The sequence below is a fragment of the Ammospiza caudacuta genome, chromosome 1, assembly GCF_027887145.1.
Source record: "Ammospiza caudacuta isolate bAmmCau1 chromosome 1, bAmmCau1.pri, whole genome shotgun sequence".
NCBI classification, from domain to species: Eukaryota; Metazoa; Chordata; class Aves; order Passeriformes; family Passerellidae; genus Ammospiza; species Ammospiza caudacuta.
Window position 1 is genome coordinate 70,214,268 of NC_080593.1, and position 5,177 is coordinate 70,219,444.

A 5,177-nucleotide genomic window follows, 5' to 3' on the forward strand; every position below is an offset into this window, starting at 1 on the left:
TCCGCCCCTCACCCCGCCTGTGAGGGCGGTGGCGGCGGCAAGGGAGCGGGAAGGGGTCCGGCGGGAAGGGAGCCGGCTGGGAACCAGCGGGGTTGGATGAGGTATTGGGAGGGACCTTTTCGCTGTGAGAGCCCTGAGACAGAGGAACACGTTTCCCAGAGAAGCTGTGGATGCCCCATGCTTGGGGGCGTTCGGAGCAGCCTGGTCCCGTGGAAGGCTATCCCTGCGCATGGCAGGGGGTTGGAACTGGGTGGTTTTTAAGGTCCCTTCCAACCCAAGCCGTTTTGTAATGCTGTGGTCCCGTAGAAATACGTCTCTCCGCTTAATTTGCTTTTCCCGGCTCGGCCTGGCTGTGCCGGGCTGAGGGAAGGGTTCGCTGGGGTTCGGGGCTGGGGCTGGGTGCGCTCCGGTGGCGGCTCCTGGGCTGGAGGGGGCAGGTTTCTCACCAGCGTTCTCGCCTTTTAAAATAAGTATTAGATTTAAAATCACTCCTGCCTGTCTGCTAACAGGAGCTGTTATAAACTTAGCACAGAAATCTCGTACCGTTGCTAACCTGTATTTCGTTTTTAATTTCAACAGGTAATTTGAGCATTTATGGCATCGTTTTTCTCGTGCAGGACCCTCACTTCTTTGAGATAGTCGTAAGATCTGCAGGCATGCCCAGGGCTGGAATCTGAATCTGGATGGCGTTGCTCCCCAGACTGTAGATAAGACATTCGAAATAATGAAGTGGATGTTATTATTGTCTTCTCATAGATTCACAGACTATACTGAGTTGGAAGGTGAAATAAACAAGGGCCAGGAGACTTCTTCTCTTGTTTAATGCTTTTATTAAAAGTGATCAGCTCAGGATTGGGTAGCTCGGCGGGGCTGCAGTCTCCCGTCGTCTCTCCCAGGGCGACTCAGAGGAGGGGGATATGCACAGCTCTGTCTACTAGGGGCAGAGCTGGGGATCAGATCCTCTTGGGAGCCTTTAGGGCTTGATCCCATAAGATGGTGCCCCTCCCATTCTGTTAGCTTGGTCTCACCGCCGGGGTCAATTCCCATGGTCAGGGTGAGAGGGTCCGAAGGTGTTCCGCGTCTCTGCAGGCTCAGCACTCGGCTCTTCATGTCCAGACATCACTCTAGTCTCTCAACTCTTATTTGGCTCGTTGTTTTTGGGGTTTCTCCGTGGGTTTGGAGTCGGGGGTTCCACAAAGCATTTTGGTCTTGGGAGTCATTTTGCATAACCCCCCCCACCCTCTCAGGTGTCTTCACTATTCTTGGAAAGGTACAACTTAGCCTTGGGAAGGTCCCCACCCGTTACAGTCTCAGGAGAAGGGCCATTAACTCGCCCCAGCCAGGGCTTTTACTAATACAAAAACAACTATTAACGACAACGACTCGTGATTACAATAACAAAGGCAGCAGCCCAGCAGTAGTGGTAACTTTTTCTCACAGAAAAAAATATTAACTGAATTTTTGTTCATAACAGAAGGGATCCACAAGGATCCTCGAGTCCAGCTCTTAAGTAAATGTCCAGTACAGAGATTGCACCCACCACCTTGGTGTTACCAGCTCCATGTTCTAGCCAACTGCAACTTTGGAAAATTAACACATTTAACTGCGAATATCCATGTGTTCTGTCAATGAACCCACACATCACCATGACGACATTACAACATCCCAGCTGTATGCTGCTCTGCTTGAGGATTTTGAAGCCCAGATTGCCTGGTCTGGTGGAAATATTTCTGGTGGAGATACATAGGTGCAAGCTCTGCTATTTCACAAGCAGGATCAAAAGTAAGATCAGGAAACCCCTGGCTCAAATCTCTGAAAGTGACATTGCAAAAAGTAAGATCAGGAAACTCCTGGCTCAAATCTGTGAAAATGATATGGCATGTCGAATTTCAGGCTGCCCTAAAATGGACCAAGGTAAAAATGAGCTTTGGAGATGAAAAGAATAAAAACAAAGAAAATCTTGCAAAAAATTGCTCTCTTGTTGCCTGTGTGTCAGATGCCTTAAAATAAGAGTCCTTGCTGTTGTCACATGAGCTCAAGCATAATCCTCATGCATCTCACTCCTGTGAAATGAACACCTTGTTTGGAGAAGTAGCAGCTTATTTCCTTGAGCAGGAATTTCCTATAGCAGCTTGAGGAACCCTGCGGTGCTGACTTCTCTTCCATATTCCAAGAGAAAAGACAGACAAACCCAGTCTATGCCTCTTAGCATCTGTCACATTTCCTGTGTTAGAACCCAGACATTTGCTGGGGAAATAAAAAACCCCTAAGGCTCAATCAGGGTGTAAACATAATAGGAAAATCAGTTGAAAATCCAATTGGAAGCTGGATCTAAAGGCTCAACTCACCCTATGGAAGAGGCTTGTGCCTTAAAGCTGAGTTCTGAGAGAAAACAGCATTAGAGCCACAAGATGCTGAGAAAATCCATTTAAAGGGTCATGATGTGGATCATGGCTTTAAATGTGTTTATTGTCACATGACTGAGTAGATCTTAATGGAAAATGATTGAAAATCACACATGTGGGTAAAAGAAACCTGCCTGTGCTTCGTCTGTGAGAGTGCTTTTATATCACTTTATGAAGTGCCTGGAAGGTGCACAGAAACATCCCTCAGAGGAAACCTCATCTCAGTGCACATCATCTGAAACTGAGCAGATAAGCAATTTTCAAGTAGCTTGCTTGGCATTATCAGGACATGGTTATGTGCCCACACAGTGATTTTACCAGTAAGTCAGGTTTTATTTTTTGCTCTCATCCAATTGCCTCCTCAGCTTGAACTTATTGCTGCAAATGATTTTGTTTGGTCAAAATGTATTGGAGCCTTTCAGTATCAGAAGCTACTGTAGAACATATTCATGCTGGTTTGAGTAAAGAAAATGTAAGAACTGTAAAAATTCTAAAAATATGTTGTAAATGTTCACATTTTGATGATGTTCATTCTGCAAAATCCTTTCTCATTTAATATTTTGGATTATGACTGTTTCTATGAGTAGTTGATCATTATAGTCCAGCAATTTCAGTATTAGTAGTTTTTTAATGACTCTAAACATTTCTGTGAAGGTACTTCTATCTAGGTGAATGCCTTTTAGCTCTGAGTTTGGTGACATTTCTTATAGCTAAATATTATCTCCATTGATATATGAAAGACCTTGAGTAGCATAATCTGTCTCCTAAATCACAAAGGAACATTGTTCCAGTACTCTAGTTCTGTTCCCCTTTGCATTAATTACTAATGTCACTTTGGTACCAATTACACTTTTTTCCTCATTGCTTAAATAATGCTTCTGTTAGTAATTTCAAGTGCTTTGCCCTCCATAAAACTGTGCATTTACTGCTCACCTTCATGTTTGTAGGTAAAAATCTTGAATGACAGTGCCCAAAGGTAGTCTGGGCATTTTTCCCAGTTTAACCATTCGGTGTTGCGGGTGGTTGCAGTGATTAATTGATTTTAGCAAGGTTGCCCTGGCTGCTGCTGTGACATAAACCAAATTCTTGTTTTGTGGGTTGAGCTACTGCTTTGGTTGTGATTGCTCAGAATGGCACAGGTGATTGTGAAATAAGGTGATGGCTCATGGGTGTGTGCTGGAGTTTGTGGCAGTGGTCAGGTAAGGAAACAGGCAAGGTTAGGAATGTGGAAGAATGTGGAATGACAGGGCATCCTGTGGTTACAGCCAGGCATCTGTGTCATGGTGCAGGATTTAGATTAGATTATGAAGGGTTTTGATGGAAAGGTTTAGATTGCATTACGTGTTACACTGTCTGGTTTTGATGCCTTTGTTGTCTTTGGGATACATGGGCTCATTCTGAGGTTTTTATTGCTTGACAGGGCAGGAGATAGAATTTTTAAAAAGGTTATAGCAGAATTCCTGGAGGAAAAGTAATTGAGAAAATGGCAAATTTTAGAACTAAAAACAAACCAGATTTTTTATTTGCTTCACAGTGAATTACAGTGTCCCCTTGATTGTGACTGTAAGCCAAGAAGAAGGCTGCAGTCCAATGTAACATTTTCTCTAAGGGGGTAGGAAGGAAAGCACATGGAAAGACAATTGAAATGCACAGTATTTCAAAACAGAGATGACTACAGCAGTAAAAAAATTTATGAGTGCTTATACAAGTTGTTGGTTTTTTAAGTGAAAGGAGAACTGCTTTTCATTAACAAATTATAAATTGTCTGTTGAATATTTTCATTCCTTTTGGGTGGGAGGTGTGGGGATCAAAAATCCATCTTTCTTACAACTGTAGTGAGAAAACCTGGGACTGGGATTCCTAAGATGCTCTTTTGACTATTTCCATTATGTGTGAGGGCAATGAATTTTGAAGGTTATATTACTATTCATTGCTATGTTAACATGCAGAAGTTTGCTTAATTTTAGCTTCCTAGTAAAAAATCTAAGAGGTTAAATACTTAACGATGTTTTTAGCTGTTGATAGTACTGTGGAATTGCAAACATTTTATATTTTTTTCTGAATATTGCTTGTATTTTTGTGATAAATGTGAGCAAAGAAAACCTTTCTAAATATTTTTAACACCATGCTAATTTCTATACATTTTTGAGGTGCAGAAGAAACAATAAAGAAACTAAGAAATTTCAACTTGGTAATGTTTTTCAGATGTTTCATTCTAGTAAAGGAAGCTTTAGTGTAAAATTATATGAAATTTGTTTTCTGCTGATTCCTTGTGCTTGTGGAGCTGATACAGTAGAGCCTTCCTGTTGGTATGGGAATGATTTTTGAAATAGTTTTAAACACAGCTTTTTAGCACTAAGCTAGTGTTTAACTTAGTATCAAGTTCTCACTGTAATCTCACTGCTAATGTTTTTTGGTACAATATGTTTGTTGTAGCTTTTAGCCTACTTGAAAGCCTAACTGGTTAGTGGAAAGCAATATACAAATTGAATCTTAAATCTTAAAAAAGAATTCAGAAGTTGCTGTGAAGCTGAGTTATTTTATATTAAAACCTTTACAAGAAAGGTTAGTGGTCTCAATTGCATTTCCCTTTAAACAGAAATCCTCTGGGCAAAACCTGCAGCCTCCTACCACTACTTTCTCCAGACCAAATTTAGCCTGTCAGCAGTTGTGCTTAGAAGAAAAGGGACACATAAAGTGTTTTGTGTCTGCCACTAAAAATAATCCTTGAAGCTCGGGTATTCAGAGATATCTGTTCCTTCAATATTTTTC